This window comes from Ranitomeya imitator, chromosome 1, assembly GCF_032444005.1.
Source record: "Ranitomeya imitator isolate aRanImi1 chromosome 1, aRanImi1.pri, whole genome shotgun sequence".
NCBI lineage: Eukaryota > Metazoa > Chordata > Amphibia > Anura > Dendrobatidae > Ranitomeya > Ranitomeya imitator.
The window spans coordinates 187,709,705-187,731,628 of record NC_091282.1 but is presented as its reverse complement, the minus strand read 5'-3'; the positions used below and the strand labels follow the sequence as shown (position 1 = coordinate 187,731,628).

Sequence of the window (21,924 nt, the reverse complement as noted above, 5' to 3'; positions counted from 1 at the left end):
TCTACAAAAAAAAAATCACGGCGACATGTCCGCTTTTGATTGGAGTCACAGATGAAAATTATCCATACAAGTGTACGAGTCCACCACATGAATCAGTGTTCGGGCTGTATCCTGTCCAATATTAGCATCGTAATGTATTTATTTCTCAATATGAGAAAATCACTGATAAAACTGAATGAAACCCACTGAAGACACTCAAGACTTTTTTTGTGTACGTGAAAAATCATGGCCGACTGAATGAAGCCTACGAGCGGTGATACTATGGAGGATCTCCACCAATTATTGGTCATTTCATTAAACAAGGTCATGGATACAACACAATGTTACAACTTCTGGGTTATAAATTCAGGAATGAGAAATTATCTATGGGTTTAGTGTGGTTGCCATATTCGGAGGCAGGAATGAATGGTTTCCCTTTTACCCTAACCATGACATACAAAGCCATCCACAACCTGTCTCCTCCATACATCTGTGACCTCGTCTCCCGGTACTTACCTACACGCAACCTCCGATCCTCACAAGATCTCCTTCTCTACTCCCCTCTTATCTCCTCTTCCCACAATCGCATCCAAGATTTCTCTCGTGCATCCCCCCTACTCTGGAACTCTCTACCACAACACAGACTCTCGCCTACCATGGAAACCTTCAAAAAGAGCCTGAAGACCTACCTCTACCGGCAAGCCTACAACCTGCAGTAACCACCGATCGACCAAACCGCTGCACGACCAACTCTGCCCTCACCTACTGTATTCTCACCCATCCCTTGTAGATTGTGAGCCCTCGCGGGCAGGGTCCTCTCTCCTCCTGTACCAGTCGTGACTTGCATTGTCTAAGATTACTGTACTTGATTTAATTATGTATACCCCTCTTCACATGTAAAGCGCTATGGAATAAATGGCTAATTATAAGAATAATAATAATTGGTATCTGTATCATGAGGTCTGCGCCTTCCTCTGGATCAACACAGTGGGAATATTAGTAGCATATTTAGGTGACGTTTGCCATTTTACGCATTCTAAGTACAAGTGAACTTACTGATTGCGGGGGGTCCCACTGCTGGGAGACCACTTAAGGTACTGTCACACTAGACGATATCGCTAGCGATCCGTGACGTTGCAGCGTCCTCGCTAGCGATATCGTCCAGTGTGACAGGCAGCAGCGATCAGGCCCCTGCTGGGAGATCGCTGGTCGGGGAAGAAAGTCCAGAACTTTATTTGGTCGCTGGACTCCCCGTAGACATCGCTGAATCGGCGTGTGTGACACCGATTCAGCGATGTCTTCGCTGGTAACCAGGGTAAACATCGGGTAACTAAGCGCAGGGCCGCGCTTAGTAACCCGATGTTTACCCTGGTTACCATCCTAAAAGTAAAAAAACAAACACTACATACTTACCTACAGCTGTCTGTCCTCCAGCGCTGTGCTCTGCTCTCCTCCTGCTCTGGCTGTGAGCGTCGGTCAGCCGGAAAGCAGAGCGGTGACGTCACCGCTCTGCTTTCTGGCTGCCCGGCGCTCACAGCCAGACCAGAGAAGCAGAGCGCCGAGGACAGACAGCAGAAGGTAAGTATGTAGCGTTTGTTTTTTTACTTTTTAGGATGGTAACCAGGGTAAACATCGGGTTACTAAGCGCGGCCCTGCGCTTAGTTACCCGATGTTTACCCTGGTTACCGGGGACCTCGGGATCGTTGGTCGCTGGAGAGCTGTCTGTGTGACAGCTCTCCAGCGACCAAACAGCGACGCTGCAGCGATCCGGATCGTTGTCGGTATCGCTGCAGCGTCGCTATGTGTGACGGTACCTTTAAACTATGAATGGAGCCACCCAAACCCATGTGTGACCAGAAGATGTCCAGCTCAGTGATGCAATATCTTGGCACTTCCAGAACATGTAAAGGTACCTTCACACATAACGATATTGTTAACGATATCGTTGCTATTTGTGACGTAGCAACGATATCGTTAATGAAATCGTTCTGTGTGACAGCGACCAACGATCAGGCCCCTGCTGGGAGATCGTTGGTCGCTGAATAAAGTCCAGAACTTTATTTCGTCGCTGGACTCCCTGGAGACATCGCTGGATCGGCGTGTGTGACACCGATCCAGCGATGTCTTCACTGGTAACCAGGGTAAACATCGGGTAACTAAGCGCAGGGCCGCGCTTAGTAACCTGATGTTTACCCTGGATACCAGCGTAAAAGTTATAAAAAACAAACACTACATACTTACCTAACGCTGTCTGTCCTCCAGCGCTTTAACTTTTAGCATGGTATCCAGGGTAAACATCGGGTTACTAAGCGCGGCCCTGCGCTTAGTTACCCGATGTTTACCCTGGTTACCGGCATCGTTGGTCGCTGGAGAGCTGTCTGTGTGACAGCTCTCCAGCGACCAAACAGCGACGCTGCAGCGATCCGGATCGTTGTCGGTATCGCTGCAGCGTCGCTTAATGTGAAGGGGCCTTCAGAAAAAAGGATTACGGTATATAAAAATGAAATACCAATATACAAATGTTGTGAGCAGGGGCTCATCTAGCGTCAGTCCTGTGTTCTCACATGGTCATGCATGATCTGAGCTCATTAGGTGGAAGAAAGGATCCTTGCATGACACAGACCAAAGTGATGTGTGCCTCAGATGACGAGAGAATGAATAATCCAGCAGAGACCACCAGTCGGTGAGTCACACTAAAGTGGGGACAATGGCTCTCCACAATGTAACCTCACCTCATAGACCACGAGAAGTCCATGCTGTACACCTACCAAGCTGTATGAACGACTGGACAGATTATAGGAACAACAGTAGAGGTGGGCTGAAACCCAGAATGACTAAGATAACAGAAAGGGTTACACACAAAACATCAAAAGACAGTGTGGCATAATAACAAAAGCAACACACTAAAGATTAAAGGCAGTCACACTCTCTGTGGAAACCAAACCCACAGCACGCTGTTTACAAAAGCTCAAGAGCCGAGCAAGTCCTAACAGAGGAAGCCATAGCCTCCCTCCATACAGAGTGCAGCCCACGCCTCCGATCCGAGGAGCAAGAAGTGGCACAATGACCGGAGGGCGCTATAATCCTACCAGGTACACACAGCTGGCACATACCAAACACTGTACGGGACATGGTACCAGATGCCCAGCACATGGCATCACTAGGCGGCCAGGGAGATTCACCAACACTAATGCCTGAGAAATGGAGCACTCACGAACCTGCAGCTTGGAATGACAGTGACATTAGGTTTGTTTAAGGCTAGGACTACGACAAGAAGTTCATTTTGGTTTCAGATGACAAAAATGGAAATCTAATGATCCAGTACAGGATCCATTCATTTGAAGAGAGACGAAAACGTCTTCAGTTTGACTAAAATCCAGATGCTTTGCGTTTCTTAGCTGGATTAAAGATTAAAAAAGAAGTTAGACACGGGTCTGCAAACCTTCTTTGTCTACCTAAAAAACAGATAGTAACTGGATCAGTTTCTTAATTTAACCCCTTAGTGACAGAGCCAATTTGGTACTTAATGACCAGGCCAATTTTTGCAATTCTGACCACTGTCACTCTATGAGGTTATAACTCTGGAACGCTTCAACGGATCCCGCTGATTCTGAGATTGTTTTTTCGTGACATATTGTACTTCATGTTAGTGGTAACATTTCTTCGATATTACTTGCGATTATTTATGAAAAAAACGGAAATATGGCGAAAATTTTTAAAATTTTGCAATTTTCAAACTTTGTATTTTTATGCCCTTAAATCAGAGAGATATGTCACTAAAAATAGTTAATAAATAACATTTCCCACATGTCTACTTTACATCAGCACAATTTTGGAAACAAAATTTTTTTTTGTTAGGGAGTTATAAGGGTTAAAAGTTGACCAGCAATTTCTCATTTTTACAACACCATTATTTTTTAGGGACCACATCACATTTGAAGTCATTTTGAGGGATCTATATGATAGAAAATAATGAAGTGTGACACCATTCTAAAAACTACACCCCTCAAGGTTCTCAAAACCACATTCAAGAAGTTTATTAACCCTTTACGTGCTTCACAGGAACTGAAACAATGTGGAAGGAAAAAATGAACATTTAACTTTTTTTTGCAAACATCTTAATTCAGAACCATTTTTTTTATTTTCACAAGTGTAAAAACAGAAATGTAACCATAAATTTTGTTATGCAATTTCTCCTGAATACGCCAATACCCCATATGTGGGGGTAAACCACTGTTAGGGCGCACCGCAGAACTTGGAAGTGAAGGAGCGCCGTTTGACTTTTTCAATGCAGAATTGGCTGGAATTGAGATCGGATGCCATGTCACGTTTAGAGAGCCCCTGATGTGCCTAAACAGTGGAAACTCCCCACAAGTGACCCCATTTTGGAAACTAGACCCCTTAAGGAACTTATCTAGATGTGTGGTGAGCACTTTAAACCCCCAAGTGCTTCACAGAAGTTTATAACGTAGAGCCGTGAAAATAAAAAATCGCTTTTGTTTACACAAAAATGATCTTTTCGCCCACAAATTCTTAGTTTCACAAGGGTAACAGGAGAAATTAGACCACAAAAGTTGTAGTGCAATTTCTTCTGAGTACACTGATACCCAATATGTGGGGGTAAACAACTGTTAGGGCGCACCACAGAGCTTGGAAGAGAAGGAGTGCCGTTTTACTTTTTCAATGTTGAATTGGCTGGAATTGAGATTGGACGCCATGTCGCGTTTGGAGAGCCCCTGATGTGCCTAAACAGTAGAAATCCCCCACAAGTGACCCCATTTTGGAAACTAGACCCCCATGGAACTTATCTAGATGTGTGGTGAGAACCTTGAATGCCCAAGTGCTTCACAGAAGTTTATAATGCAGAGCCGTGAAAATCAAAAATATTTTTTTTTTCCACAAAAAACATTTTTTAGCCCCCAAGTTTTTATTTTCACTAGGGTAACAAGAGAAATTGGACCCCAAAAGTTGTTGTCCAATTTGTCCTGAGTATGCTGGTACCCCATATGTGGGGGTAAACCACTGTTTGGGCGCACGGCAGAGCTCGGAAGGAAGGAGCGCCGTTTTGGAATGCAGACTTTGATAGAATGGTCTGCGGGTATTATGTTGCGTTTGCAGAGCCCCTGATGTACCTAACCAGTAGAAACCCTCCACAAGTGACCCCATTTTGGAAACTAGACCCCCCAAGGAACTTATCTAGATGTGTGGTGAGAACTTTGAATGCCCAAGTGCTTCACAGAAGTTTAGAATGCAGAGTCGTGAAAATAAAAAATATTTTTTTTTCCACAAAAAAGATATTGTAGCCCCCAAGTTTTTATTTTCACAAGGGTAACAGGAGAAATTGGACTGCAATAGTTGTTGTCCAATTTATCCCGAGTACGCTGATGCGCCATATGTGGGGGTAAACCACTGTTTGGGCGCACGGCAGAGCTCGGAAGGGAAGGAGCGCCTTTTTGGAATGCAGACTTTGATAGAATGGTCTGTGGGCATTATGTTGCGATTGCAGAGCCCCTGATGTACCTAAACTGTAGTAACCCCCCACAAGTGACCCCATTTTGGAAACTAGACCCCCCAAGGAACTTATCTAGATGTGTGGTGAGAACTTTGAATGCCCAAGTGCTTCACAGAAGTTTAGAATGCAGAGTCGCGAAAATAAAAAATATTTTTTTTTTCACAAAAAAGATTTTGTAGCCCCCAAGTTTTTATTTTCACAAGGGTAACAAGAGAAATTGGACCCCAGAAGTTGTTGTCCAATTTATCCCGAGTACGCTGATGCCCCATATGTGGGGGTAACCCACTGTTTGGGCGCACGGCAGAGCTCAGAAGGGAGGGAGCACCATTTGACTTTTTGAGCGCAAAATTGGCTGTCGTGTTTGGAGACCCCCTGATGTACCTAAACAGTGGAAACCCCCCAATTCTAGCTCCAACCCTAACCCCAACACACCCCTAACCCTAATCCCAACCTGATCCATAATCCTAATCACTAACCCTAACCATAATCACAACCCTTACCCCAAAATAACCCTAATGTCAACCCTAACCATAACCCTAATCAAAACCCTAAATCCAACACACCCCTAATCCTAATCTCAACCCTAACCTCAAACCTAACCCTAATCCCAATACACCCCTAATCACAACCCTAACCTTAACCCTAATCCCAAACCTAACCCTAATCCCAAGCGTAACCCTAATGCCAACCCTAACCCTAATACCAACCCTAATCCAAACCCTAACCCTAATCCCAGCTCTAACCCTAACTTTAGCCCCAACCCTAGCCCTAACTTTAGCCCCAACCCTAACCCTAAGGCTACTTTCACACTTGCGTCGTTTGGCATTCCGTCGCAATCTGTCGTTTTGGACAAGAAACGGATCCTGCAAATGTGCCCGCAGGATGCGTTTTTTGCCCATAGACTTGTATTGCCGACGGATCGTGACGGATGGCCACACGTCGCGTCCGTCGTGCACTGGATCAGTTGTGTTTTGGCGGAGCGTCGGCACAAAAAAAGTTCAATGAAACGTTTTATTGTACGTCGCATCCGCCATTTCTGACCACGCCTGCGTGGCCGTAACTCCGCCCCCTCCTCCCCAGGACATAGATTGGGCAGCGGATGCGTTGAAAAACTACAGCTGCTGCCCACGTTGTGCACAATTTTCACAACGTGCGTCGGTATGTCGGGCCGACGCATTGCGACGGCCCCGTACCGACGTAAGTGTGAAAGAAGCCTAACCCTAAATTTAGCCCCAACCCTAAATTTAGCCCCAACCCTAACCCTAAATTTAGCCCCAACCCAAGCCCTAACCCTACCCCTAACCCTACCCCTAGCCCTAACCCTACCCCTAATTTTAGCCCCAACTGCTGTTCTCCTGCCGGCCAGCAGATGGAGACAGATGGCGGGCGCACTGGGCATGCGTCCGCCATGTTCTTCTGCCGGCGGCCAGGAGGAGCAGCAAGAGGATCCAGGGACCTAGGTGAGTATGCTAGGGTCCCCGAATCCCCCTATTTCTCTGTCCTCTGATGTGCGATCACATCAGAGGACAGAGAATTACACTTTACTTTTTTTTTTTTTTTTTTGCGGTCGCCGGTAAACAGTTAATTACCGGCGATCGCAAAACAGGGGTCGGTAATACCGACCCCGATCATGCTCTTTGGGGTCTCGGCTACCCCCGGCAGCCGAGACCCCAAAGATTCTCCCGGTGCCGGCCGGCGGGCGCACTGCGCATGCGCCCGCCATTCTGAAGATGGCGGCGCCCACCGGGAGACACGAGGAGCATCGGGGGAGCTAGGTGAGTATTGGGGGGCCACCTGGGACCCCTTTTCTCTGTCCTCCGATGTGCGATCACATCGGAAGACAGAGAAATTAAAAAGAGATCGCTTTTTTTTTTTTTTTTTGCGATCGCCGGTAAACGGTTAATTACCGGCGATCGCAAATGCGGGGTGGGTTAAAAAAAACCCCGAATCATGTTCTCTGGGGTCTCGGCTACCCCCGGCAGCCGAGACCCCGGAGAAAATCGGCCTCTGGGGGGCGCTATGGACTTTTTCCACAGCGCCGTTAATTAACGGCGCTGTGGTTTAAGTACCCTTAGCAGCCGCCGTTAAAAGGCGTATCGGCGGTCGCTAAGGGGTTAAATATGGACGTCTATGTGAAACAGATCGTAACGGATGGTGCCCTGATTCGCCATCCATTAACAAAACCGTTACATTCCAAGTGCCCAAAACACTGATGGGCTCAGACACTTCTAATTAAAAGGGATCCATCACAAACAGAATAAAAACAGCTGGGAAACTGGAACTAAAGTGTTACATGTTACAAGGGATCCAGTCTTCGCAGCGGATGACAACTGGGCATGTGAACAGATCCTTACTCAGGGCATCTACTCTTTCATTTGCCTAGATTTAATACATCTTTCTCAACTTCGAAGTAAAGTGTGGAGACCAGTCCTGAACCTCTCTTCACCAAAGTGTAGGTCATGAGCAAGTCAGCGAATACACATTCAAAGCCTAAGAATTGTTTGCAGCGAGGCGCCCATGGGCAGCGAGGCACCTAGCCATGCCACCATTTCAAGTGCCAATGTAAGTAGGCATGGAATCCCTGCTGAGAACGGACATTGTCTAGGATTCCTGTTCCATCGCTCACGTTACTGATTGGAAACCCCAATTTGTAACCTCATGCTCTGTACACTACCATATACTGTAAAGTTGCGCACACAGGACACCCTGCAGATCTTATGGCACAATGAATGACCAGAGAAAGGATAGAAGCCACCATCCACATGCAACCCCAGTATACACTACTGTCACCAGTCTAGGACCTTAGGTTTCCATGACAACACTGCACCTGACACCAGTCTGACTAGAACCAAGCAGACAGACGGTGACGCCGGCCCCACCAGCTCTCCTCACATGTCTGCTGTAGTTATCACTTGTGTAATCCATGAAATAACAGTTCTGGAGCATCTATCAGCATGAGGCTATGTGCACACGTTGCGGATTTTGCTGCGGATCTGCAGCAGTTTTCCATCAGTTTACAGTACCATGTAAACCTATGGAAAACAGAAACCACTGTGCCCATGCTGCGGAAAAAAACAGCTGTTTACATTCCGCAGCATGTCAATTCTTTGTACAGATTCCGCAGCGGTTTACATCTGCTCCACAATAGGAATCCGCAGGTGTAATCCGCAGGTAAACGCAGGGCCTTTCACCTGCGGATTTCTTAAATCCGCTGCGGGAAAATCCGCAGACCTCAAAAATCCGTGTGCACATAGCCTGATTCTACATGTGCCAGTCCTCTGTTACTCCTTCTCAAAAATCGGATGAAGAAACCAACAATCGTTTGTTACCATTTAGCATTTGTTTCTACAAACCGCTCCATCAGTATCAAACTGTGTGAAAACAGATAAATAATGATGGAAAAATGTAGCTCCAGTTGTCATGTATTTCCAGGAATTATAAAGGGGTACAGCACAGTTATATGATGAGGCAGATGAGGTTATTGTACGAGAAATACGAGTCTCGACAGGAAAGATGATGTCTCCCTTTACAGTCCATCTTGGCTATTCTGCTGGACGGCTGATTAACAAACAGCTCAATTGGTATTTGCTTTCCCAGAAAAAAAGCAAAGCCGAGTACTGGGGTCCATAAAACCCATGTGTGATAATAAAATCGGACAGCGTCAGAAAACAATGGGAATACAGCAGCTGCTCCACACTGCATAGGTGTCTCTCACTGGCACATTTAGCTGAACAGGAGCTGATCGGCAGTACCCAGCAGTGACCACTAAAAAGATGATGGCGCTATGCTGGTCCAATCTATGCACTGAATACATCCAGCCATGGTCAGAGGTGAGAACATCAAGAGCGGCGGGGTGGCCGGAGGGGAGAACACCAGGAGCGGCGGGGTGGCCGGAGGGGAGAACACCAGGAGCGGCGGGGTGGCCGGAGGGGAGAACACCAGGAGCGGCGGGGTGGCCGGAGGGGAGAACACCAGGAGCGGCGGGGTGGCCGGAGGGGAGAACACCAGGAGCGGCGGGGTGGCCGGAGGGGAGAACACCAGGAGCGGCGGGGTGGCCACAGGAAAGGTCTTATCACCCATTTCCACCACCTTCTTAAAGGGACTCTGTCAACTGAATTTGGAGGGAACAATCTTCAGCCATAGGGGCGGGGTTTTCGGTTGTTTGATTCACCCTTTCCTTACCTGCTGGCTGCATGCTGGCTGCAATATTGAAGTTCATTCTCTGTCCTCCGTAGTACATGCCTACACAAGGCAATCTTGCCTTACGCAGACGTGTACTATGGAGGACAGAGAATGAACTTCAATCCAATATTGCAGCCAGCGGGTAAAGAAAGGGTGAATCAAACACCCGAAAACCCCGCCTCTATGGCTGAAGATTGTTCCCTCCAAATTCAGGTGACAGAGTCCCTTTAAAGAATTTTCATAAAACCGAAAATATGAGGAGCAGTGCCCCAGAACAGCAGTGTGACACATATACGAGCATAAAGGGCAACGGAAACATGAAGATGGGGCACAGAGATTGAGGAGGATGTGAGCGTGCAGGAGCGGTGCTGAGCCCACAACAATGAGAATGCAGCGCTGCAAACCCAGTAATGATGGACGCCGCCACAGACCGCCATATATACAGGTCGGTAATGACAGATGGCCACAATACACACAGGTCGGTGACAATGTGACCACAGAGTTCTGTATTACCTATATACACAACACATATTATACACACACACACACACATTATATACACACATTATAGTATACACACATTGCTCCCAGTATCCCGCTCCTGTCTGCGGTGTTCCCAGTCCGCCATCATCTCTACAAGGTGATATTACCCGCCCCTGTGACGCCATGATGGGCACCGGTGATGGCACAGCTCGGGCACCACCACTGACAGCCCCGCACAGCTGCCCCCCGCCTTTTGTTCTGTGACAGCGGCACACAGCGCAGCACTTCCCCATCACTGGCTGCAGCAGCGGCCACAAAGGGCAGAGGACATGACATCCACACTGCGACACTGCCAACCATGACACACAAGAGCGCAGTGCTGACAGCCGCTGCCCACGTCTCGCCCTGACCTGCCGGGCACCTACCCCATCATCTCCACGTCCATGGTCTCCGGGCTCTCCATCCTGCTGCTCTGCGGGCGCGCACCCGACGGACAGCTATCACGTGACCGCTCCCACACACCCAGCAGCAGAGGTGAGAGCAGGGGGCGGGGCTGGCACGGCGGCGCGCACTGCTGCAGGGGGGAGGGGCAGCCACAGTGACAGCACTGACAGCGCATGTAGTACCGGCCATCACAGACACTGCGACCACAGCCCGTACACGTCTGCACTGCGGGGGGCGACGGCACCGCTACTACACCGGCTGACTGCAGGGCAGACATGTATTCTTGGCTAAACCATTCCCACCTCATAGATATGTGTAGCCTGTCACTGGCCAGTGTTCACACAGATGAGCGCATCAGTAGCTCATGTCTACATGACGAGAGCCAACCCTTGGAGCCCCACCTCCCTTCCAACATCATTTCTGATTTGTAGACCCCAAGTGGTGTGGTGTACACGTGACGCCGCTGTGGCTCACCATACGTGTGATGTCATCGTCGTTTTGGCATATGTGTGACATTGTGGTGTGACGTTATGGTTGTGGCGTGACGTAGGCACGATGTCCTTTGGTCTGACGTAGGGGTGAAGTCATTGTGTTGTGTGAAGTAGGCGTGACGTCATTGTGGTGTGACGTAGGCGCAATGTCCTTGTGTGACGTCATTGTTGTGTGACATGGCGTGATGTCCTTGTGGTGTGACGTAGGGGTGACAATGTTGTGGTGTGATGTAGGCATGATGTCATTGCGGGGTGATGTCATTGTTGGGGTGTGGCATAGGGGTGACATTGTGGCGATGTGACGCAGGGGTGACGTCATTGTGGCGGTGTGACACAGGTGTGACGCCATTGCGGTGACGTAGGGGCAACGTCATTGTTGCGGTGTGAAGTAGGAGTGACAATTGTTGCAGTGACGTATGGGTGACGTCATTGTTGGGGTGTGAAGTAGGAGTGACGCCATTGTTGCGGTGACGTATGGGTGACGTCATTGTTGGGGTGTGAAGTAGGAGTGACGCCATTGTTGCGGTGACGTATGGGTGACGTCATTGTTGCGGTGTGACATAGGGGTGACATTGTTGGGGTGTGAAGTAGGAATGACGCCATTGTTGCGGTTTGACGCAGGGGTGACGTCATTGTTGGGGGGTGACGTCATTGTGGTGTGACGTAGGGGTGACATTGTGGCATGACGTCATTGTTGTGGTGTGACGTCATTGTTGTGGTGTGACATCATTGTTGGGGGGTGACATTGTGGTGGTCTGACGTCATTGTGGCGGTTTGCCACAGGGGTGACGTCATTGTTGTGGTGTGACGCTATTGCGACGGGGTGCTGTAGGGGTGACGTCATTGTGGTGGGGTGATGTAGGGGTGACATCATTGTGGTGGGGTGATGTAGGGGTGACGTCATTGTTTTGAGGCGACGTTATTGTTGTGGGATGACATCATAGTTGCTCGATTTACATATCATTTTCAGTCAATGACTGGATGAAACTTACTAAATATCTTTTTCAGCCGCTATTTATCTTACAGAGTTTCAGCAGTTTATCAGCCACAAATGCAGAAATGTAGTGAAATGTGCACAGTACTCTTACTTTTCTTATTTAACCAGCACATGCTGTGATAATGTGAGGGTGGTGATGGCCTCCATGCCGAGCTCCTCCCACCAGGTCTAGGCTGTCTTCAGTTAGGCCGGCGTCACACTAGCGAGTTTTACGGACGTATGAGCGCATTAAATACGTCTGTAAAACACGCATTACACACGGCCCAATGATTCTCTATGCCCCAGCTCCTATCTGCCGTATATTAATGATCCATATTATACGGCTTTCTACGGCCGTAGAAAATCGCAGCATGCTGCGTTTGTCACCGTATTGCGCAAAAAAAATAAATAAATCGCCAATGCAAGTCTATGGGGACCCGAAAAATACGGATTACACACTGACCAGCAGTGTGACTTGCGAGAAATACTAAATGTCTCTCTTCTCCCTACGCGTTTCAACTCCGATGGGGGAGCATCATCAGGGGAGTTATATGAGGAAGAGGTACCAGTGGGTCCCCCCAAAAAGTCCTAAACAGGACAGTCTAGAAGCGATTCCATACAGTCCGTATTAGTATCAGTCCGTACTAGGTGGTTAGAAGGGTCCCGCAGTGGCTGGGAGATCCCCTAGAGAGGTCAAAGATGCTGGCTGTGTCTGCAGCTTATGTAAGTCCTTAGGATGTCCTTCGAGCGTGGGAAAAATTCAGAAAAGTTCCCAGGCTCGAGTTCATATGAGGACAACCAGCAGAGGGTGCCTCACCGCAAATGAAGGTAACTACAGGTCATTGACCTAGTTTCCATTCATTCGCTGGGGTTTTACAGCCATGAGCATAGCTGCATTATAGCAGAGCTCCTGGCTGTAAAAAAAATTAACCCCTTCAGATGGATTTACAACGTGGGACGTTACAGATCCTCGGAAGGTATGTATATTGTTGGTTTATTATTTTTTCTTTGTCACAGAGCGAGGGTCTTCAGCCAGTGGATTGAGCGTACAATAAAATATTACAACAAACGTTGTGTTTATTTCATTAAAATACTTTTTAATAATGTGTTTGTGTTTTTTTTAACTCTTTCATACAATTGGATTAATAATGGATAGGTGTCAGAATTGACGCCTCGCCATTATTAATCTGGCTTAATGTCACCTTACAATAGCAAGGTGGCATTAACCCTTCATTACCCCATATCCCACCGCTACACGGGAATGGAAAGAGAGTGGCCAAGTGCCAGAATAGGCGCATCTTCCAGATGTGCCTTTTCTGGGGTGGCTGGGGGCAGGTGTTTTTAGCCGGGGGGGGGGGGTGGCCAATAACCATGGACCCTCTCTAGGCTATTAATATCTGCCCTCAGTCACTGGCTTTACTACTCTGGCGGAGAAAATTGCACGGGAGACCACGCCAATTTTTTCCGCCATATAACCCTTTAATTTAATAGCTAGAACGGCCAAATTTTGCACATACACACTACTAACATTAGTAGTGTGGAATATGCAAAAAAAGGGGGATATGACATGGTTTACTGTATGTAAACCATGTCTCAAATCATGTCGGGTTTAGGAAGGAGATAGCAAAAGCCGTCAATTGAATTACCAGCTTTTTAGCTATCTCGCGCAGGATGAAATAAATATATATATATATATATATATATATATATATATATATATATATATATATATATATACACACATACACATATACTCAAAAAAAGGAAAAGCAGCACAAAATAATTGAAAAAAAGTGGACTTTAATGCCTGAACGGCAACGTTTCGGATGTGTTATCGTGTGTCACATCCGAAACGTTGCCACACCGTTCAGGCATTAAAGTCCACTTTTTTTCAATTATATTGTGCTGCTTTTCCTTTTTTTGAGTTTATTACTTTTTGACCATTGGATTGCTGGTCGGGAGAGCTCTGCATGCCTTGTAAGGTAGTAATTTGATGCTGTTCCAATTTTTTCACATTATATATATATATATATATATATATATATATATATAATTAAAAAGAACACAGTGACCCTATTAAAATCACAATTTTAACTCATATAAGAGTCCAATAGTTTGGAATATACCTAATAGAAATAGGGTGTACTGTGCAAGCTTCAGTGAATAAACCACTGAAATAAAGGGATCAGAACACCTAACCACCACAAGATAGGAAAACACCAGAAAGTCATACAGCGTTAGGATCAATAATATGCCTTCATTAAATGAAGTGGCAATTTATACATATAGTAAAATGGATGTATTTTGTTAAAAATTATATAAAAAAAAACACACAAAACGCAGGAACAATATTATATGGTACCCAAAACCACCTCAAAAAATATATATATGAGCATATAAATAACTCCTCCAAGAAAGATATAGAATACTACTACTCACTGTGTCAAAATATAAAATATATATGTATATAAAAAATGATTAATAAAAGGTCACATATGACCTGTAGAGATGTGAAATATTATGTATGTGAAATACAAACACTAAAAAAGTGAAAGTTATAAAGAAAATAAAATTAATTACAGCAAATATGTGTACATAAAAAAACCCTTTTTGTAAACAGTGAAACAGTGTATATCCCTATCGGGGGATATAAAATAAAGTGACAACAGTGATGTAGACACAGCGAGGTATATTATCTAAATGGGAGAGTTGTAATAGCACTCTGTGCCCTTATGCAAATAACCGTACAATAATACTCTATATTAAAATATGCCCTGGTACAAAAAGGTTAAATAATAATGCACCCACAGCGAGATAGACCTTTCATGAAGATTACTACATCAGCTCACTGCGAGAAATGTGCACCACATATGGAAATTATAGCAGCGTGTTCAGAAAAGTGCCCAGGTGCAAATAATAAGTGCTCACACAGCAGGGTAGATCTTATGTGTCTGCTTACTGCATAAGACGGTGCCCAAGTATAGCCGACTATCATAAGTAAATGACCATGCGGGCAAATAATTGTAGCAGAAAGTCATGTGGCACTACCTGAGTGGTGAGGCTGGGTCCGGGACCTGCGTGCGCCCATGTCTCCTCTCAGTGAGGAGTATGCGCATGTTCCTCACTGTAATGAGCGGGACCACATGACCGCTCACACAGGGCCTGCTGCCGGTGCTGAGAGGAGACATCGCTGGAGCTGGGTGTCGGTGGGGGGGGGGGGGGGGGGGGGTTTGGGGCTGGGGTTCGCACAGGGGATGGGAGGCGGGAGGGGACGCGCAAACTTTATTTTTAAGGGAAAAGAAAAAAAAAAAGATTATTCATTCCTTCTCTCCAGCGAACGCTGCTGGGAAGAAGGGATGAATTCCGGCTTCAGCACCACACGCAGAGGGGGGGGAAACAGCGCTTACAGTAGCGCTGTCTCCTGCACGGGACACAGACTGCACACGGACAGCATCCATGTGCGGTACGTGTTTTACACGGACCCATTGGACTTTAATGGGACTGTGTGATCCGTGCGTTCCCACAAACACTGACATGTCTCCGTGTTTTTCAAACGGACACATGGTCCGTGAAAACACGCTGACATGTGCAGAGACACATTGATTTTAATGTGTCTACGTGAGTCATTGTCTCCGGTACGTGAGGAAACTGTCACCTCATGTACCGGAGCCACTGACGTGTGAAACCGGCCTAAGAGCCAGTTTCCTACTCCACACTGATGAGGGGCAAATTCCCCGAAACAGCTGTCTGTGGATGGATACCATGTTTTGGCATAGGTGGTTTTCCTTTTTGGATGCTGCCCTTCCCGTGGTTGTTCCTTCCCGGTGAAAGACCTGGTTATTTATTGCTTGCGTTGAGAAACACGTGATGGTGTCTCCGCGGCTTTTCTACATGCACTCCTCGGTAAGTCATGCAAATGTGCCATTTTTATTAAGGGCATGTGCACGTGGCGCGTTACACGCTGGAGCACCCAGTGAGCGTTCCCAGGGGAAGAAGCCGCTTCATGAAAGCGTCGAAGCTCGTTTTCCTGTATAGACAGCGGAGAACTGACGTGTGCACATTGCTGCGTATTATATTCAATCTATGGGGCACTTTTTGTCCACACAGAATCCACCTTAAAAAGACGGTGTGTGCTCATACCTTAACTACTAAAGACGGTGGCCACGTGTGTGTGTGTTTTGGGTTGACAGACAATTTACTTCAGCATAGGTTACCTAATAAGGTACGAAGTGACACAGAGTGAATAAAAAGTTTTTGGAGGTCCAACTTTTTCCATCTTCCTGTCTTTTAACGTTATGTGATTTTAAAATATTGTTTCAATAAAGACCAAAAACTTTTTATTCACTCTCCTATGTGTCACTTCGTACCTTATTAGGTAACCTATGTAAGCATCGATGACTGAAGTGCTATTTAATTGCCTACAAAATTTTGGACTATGGGATTAATAATTTTACTCCAGCAGCCCAATATTGGATGCTGCAAAGGCCGACACAGCGCCACTGCCGGGGTCACATGTACATCCGGCCTGAACAGGATGAACAGAGTAGCATTTGTCACCACTGGAGGAGGACCGCCCGAGGCTTAGGCACGCAGTTAGGGGATAAACGGCATGACTGGTGGGCATAGCAAGCATTTATTTTTTTACCATGCTGGGCAACTTTTAAAATGAAAGAAGTGGATATCGCCTTTAATCTGATTGTACAACATGGGCATTAGGGCACATTGCAGTTGTATCTGGATTTAACTGCTTCACTCTTCACCTGTAATCATTACAATAGTACGCCAACATTGGACTCCCCCTGTTTGGTGCGGGCTCTGGCGCTGTCCCACTGTCAGCGCTCATAGCAAGTGAGCATTTCTGCTACATACAGGCGATCTGATTATCACCTGCGTGTAGCAGTCAATCGAAGTACTGCAGCTTCTAATCTACCACGGAGAATATTGAAGCATGCAAAAAGTAAAAAAATAAATTAATTAATATATACAAGTTCAAATCACCCCCCTTTCACCCCACTCAAAATAACATTTAAAAAAATCAAACATACACATATTTGGTATCGCCACGTTTAGAAATCGCCCGATCTATCAATATAAAACAGAATTGATCCGATCGCTAAACAGCGTAATAAGAAAATTCAAAACACCAGGCTTACAGGTTTTTTTTTTGGTCGCCGCTACATTGCAATGATCAAAAGATTGTATCTACACCAAAATTGTATCAATAAAATTATCAGCTTGGTGCACAAAAAATAAGTCCTCACCCAACCCCAGATCATGAAAAATGGAGACACTAAGGCTATGTGCACACGTTGCGGATTTGGCTGCGGATCCGCAGTGGATTTTACACTGCGGATTTGCAGTAGTTTTCCATGCGTTGTACAGTACCATGTAAACCTATGGAAAACCAAATCCGCAGTGCCCATGGTGTGGAAAATACTGTGCGGAAACGCTGCGGTTTATTTTCCGCAGCATGTCAATTCGTTGTGCGGATTCCACAGCGGTTTACACCTGCTCCTCAATAGGAATCCACAGGTGTAAAACCGCAGGTGGAATCCGCACAAAACCCCAGGAAATCCACGGTAATTCCGCAGTAAATCCACAGTGCGGATGTCATACGTATTTACCAAAATCAGTACAAAAAAATCTGCACACCATTCCACAACATGTGCACGTACCTTCAAGGTCTCGGAAAATTGTGTTTTGTTTTTTTACAAATTTTGGATTATTATTTTTCACCGTTTAAAAATAAATATAAAGGAACCTAGACATGTTTGGTGTCTTTGAACTCATAACCTGGAGAATCGTAATGGCAGGTCCGTTTTAGCATTTAGTGAACATAGTAAAAAAGAAAAAAGCCCTCACATGGCCATATTGACTGAAAAAAAAAAAAAAGGTTATGGCTCTGGGAAGAAGGGGAGCAAAAAATAGAAATATAAAAACTGAAATACCCCTGGTCATTAAGGGGTTAAATTGCATTAATTTTTCTGTAGAAATTATTCATTTCAAGGGTGACTAGTAATGAACAAGCACACTCATGTGCTAATAGAGTATCTGCATATCTCACGGGTGTTCGACAACCGGCACACAGACAACCCCTGCATGTGCTGCGGTTGTTAGGCTGTGTGCACACGTTGCGGATTTCCTGTTGATCTGCAGCGTTTTTCTCTGCGTAGAAACGCTGCAGATCCGCAAGTAATTTACAGTACAATGTAAATCTATGGGAAAAAAATGCTGTGCTAATGGTGCAGAAAATTCCAGTGAAAACGCAGCTGATTCAAAAAAGGACCACGTCACTTCTTTTTGCGGATCTGCTGCGTTTCTGCACCCACTGACTTCCATTGATTCACTCAAATCTGCAGCAAAACCGCAGGATCTGTGTCGGACAGGGAGTATACGGTTAGTTTATTATTTTTTGCAGGCGTGGTTGTAGGTATGGTGAAATTAAGAATAGTAAAAAAAAAAATTTTTTTGAACTCTTTGACTACTATAGGATTAGTAATGGATGGGCGTCTTATTGACGCCTCTCCATTACTAACCGGGCTTGATGTCACCTTCCAATACAATGGTGACATTAACCCCTTATCATCCCATATGCCACTGCTACAGGGGAGTGGGAAGAGAGAGACTAAGTGCCAGAATTGGGGGGGCGGGGGGCAATAACTATGGCCCCTTCCTAGGCTATGAATATCAGCCCGCAGCTGTCTGCGTAGCCTTTCTGGCTATAAATTATAGGGGGACACAACATCATTTTAATAGCCAGTAAAGGCTAAATATACAGCTGAGATTCATGGCCTGGAAAGCTCCATGGGTATTAACCCCTTCCCAGGCTACAAATATCAGTCCCCAGTCGCCGGCTTTCCCACTCTGGACTTGAAAATTGCGCAGCTTTTTTTTAAATTCAAGAGATATTGCGTTTAAGGCCGGGGTCACACTTGCGAGAAACTCGTACGAGTCTCACACCTCAGTACCCGGCACTGCTGCCTGCACTAGGACCGTAGTGTGCGGCTGCATGCATTTCTATGCAGCCGCACACACCTGCCTACACACAGACCCGCACACACACAGCCCCGCACACAACCACGCAGACACACACAGACACACACAGCCACCGCAGATCCCCGCAGACACAAACACCCACATCTTCTTCGCACACACAGTCTCTGCCCACACACTATTCCCTCTCCCGATTTGCAGCGTTTCTCGCACTCAACTCGGCCACAAAACCGCAGATCCTGCGGTTTTGCTGCAGATTTGACTGGATCAATGGAAGTCAATGGGTGCAGAAACGCTGCAGATCCGCAAAAAGAATTGACATGGTCCTTTTTTAAATCTGCTGAGTTTTCAGTGCAGAATTTTCCACACCATTAGCACAGTGTATTTTTTTTCCCCCATTGATTTACATTGTACTGTAAATCACTTGCGGATCTGCAGCTTTTGTGCGGGGGAAAAAACGCTGCAGATCCGCAGAAAATCTGCAACGTGTGCACATACCCCAATACATTCTTTTGTTACCGATTCCCTCTGTAACTGGGACTGGTATAATAGCACCACTTACAAAGGAAATCCAACCTCCTGGCTGGACACCAGAGCTGATGGGTCTTCTAGGATCTAGCAGCTCCTGCTCTATCCCTACACCCAGCAATCACATAATCACAGAGTCGGGAGGAAGAAGTGCTGTCTGTGTTTCCTAATCTGTATACACAACTGCTGGTTCAGCACGGTGTATACAATGATTGAGAAGGCAGAGATGGTGATAAACCAGGATTACTTTTACTATAGGGAGTCCAGCACTCACTCTGCAGAGACATTTTACAAAGTAAAATGTGGTCCAACCAAATGTTTATAGTCTGTGGGCGGTCAAGAAAGACATTACTAATTGTGAACTAATTTCATGCCTGAATAACAAATAGCTCGGTAGCGCAAGGAGCACCACAAAAAAAGTGTAATAAAGGTACCATATATACTCGAGTATAAGCCAACCAGAGACCCCTAATTTTGCCACAAAAAACTGGGAAAACTTATTGACTCGAGTATAAGCCTAGGGTGGAAAATGCAGCAGCTACTGGTAAATTTCAAAAACAAAAATAGATACCAATAAAAGTAAAATTAATTGAGACATCAGTAGTTTAAATGTTTTTGAATATCCATATTGAATCAGGAGCCCCATATAATGCTCCATACAGTTCATAATGGGCCCCATAAGATGCTCCATACAAAATATGTCACATATAATGCTCTATTAAGTTCATGACAGGCCCCATATAATGCTTCATAAAATTCATGATGGGACTCGTAAGATGCTCCATACAAAAAATATGCCCTATATAATGCCGCACAAAGGTTAATAATGGCCCCATAAGACGCTCATATTAAAATATGCCCCATATGATGCTGCATAAAAGGTTAATTATGGCCCCATAACATGCTCTATAGAAAAATATGCCCCATATGCTGCTCCATAAAGGTTGATGGGCCCCATAAGATGCTCCATAGAATAATATGCCCCATACGCTGCTGTTGTGATTTAAAAAAAAAAAATGTAGACAGTACAAACCAAAAGTTTGGACACACCTTCTCATTTAAAGATTTTTCTGTATTTTCATGACTGTGAAAATTGTACATTCACACTGATGGCATCAAAACTATGAATTAACACATGTGGAATTATGTACTTAACAAAAAAGTGTGAAACAACTGAAAATATGTCTTATATTCTAAGTTCTTGAAAGTAGCCACCTTTTGCTTTGATAACTGCTTTGCACACTCTTGGCATTCTCTTGATGAGCTTCAAGAAGTAGTCACAGGGAATGGTCTTCACTTCACAGGTGTGCCCTGTCAGGTTTAATAAGTGGGATTTCTTGCCTTATAAATGGGGTTAGGACCATCAGTTGTGTTGTGCAGAAGTCTGGTGGATACACAGCCGATAGTCCTACTGAATAGGCTGTTAGAATTTGTATTATGGCAAGAAAAAAGCAGCAAAGTAAAGAAAAACGAGTGGCCATCATTACTTTAAGAAATGAAGGTCAGTCAGTCCAAAAAATTGGGCAAACTTTGAAAGTGTCCCCAAGTGCAGTGGCATCAAGCGCTAAAAAGAAACTGGGTCACATGAGGACCGCCCGAGGAAAGGAAGACCAAGAGTCACCTCTGCTTCAGAGGATAAGTTTATCCGAGTCACCAGCCTCATAAATCGCAGGTTAATAGCAGCTCAGATTAGAGACCAGGTCAAAGCCACACAGAGTTCTAGCAGCAGACACAGCTCTACAACAACTGTTAAGAGGAGACTTTGTGCAGCAGCCTTCATGGTAAAATGGCTGCTAGGAAACCACTGCTAAGGACAGGCAACAAGCAGAAGAGACTTGTTTGGGCTAAAGAACACAAAGAATGGACATTAGACCAGTGGAAATCTGTGCTTTGGACTGATGAGACCAAATTTGAGATCTATGGTTCCAACAACCGTGTCTTTGTGCGACACAGAAAAGGTGAACGGATGGACTCTACATGCCTGGTTCCCACGGTGAAGCATGGAGGAGGAGGTCTGATGGTGTGGGGGTGCTTTGCTGGTGACACTGTTGGGGATTTATTCAAAATTGAAGGCATACTGAACCAGAATGGCTACCACAGCATCTTGCAGCGGCATGCTATTCCATACGGTTTGCGTTTAGTTGGACCATCATTTATTTTTCAACAGGACAATGACCCCAAACACACCTCCAGGCTGTGTAAGGGCTATTTGACCAAGAAGGAGAGTGATGGGGTGCTACGCCGGATGACCCGGCCTCCACAGTCACCAGACCTGAACTTATTTGAGATGGTTTGGGGTGAGCTGGACCGCAGAGTGAAGGCAAAAGGGCCAACAA

At 45.8% G+C, this 21,924-nt stretch overlaps 1 protein-coding gene across 2 annotated transcripts in view; it reads right to left on the bottom strand.

Moving 5' to 3' along the window:
• APC (APC regulator of WNT signaling pathway) overlaps positions 1 to 21,924 on the bottom strand; it is a 181,619-nt gene that overhangs the window by 117,881 nt on the left and 41,814 nt on the right. The window contains exon 1 of one of the 2 annotated variants that reach the window (XM_069752832.1): positions 10,582 to 10,726. The exons of the other annotated variant lie outside the window; for it this stretch is intronic. The gene's annotated coding sequence lies outside the window, so the exon portion shown is untranslated. Of the gene's footprint in view, positions 1 to 10,581; positions 10,727 to 21,924 lie in introns of those variants that run through there. 2 annotated transcript variants of the gene reach the window in all.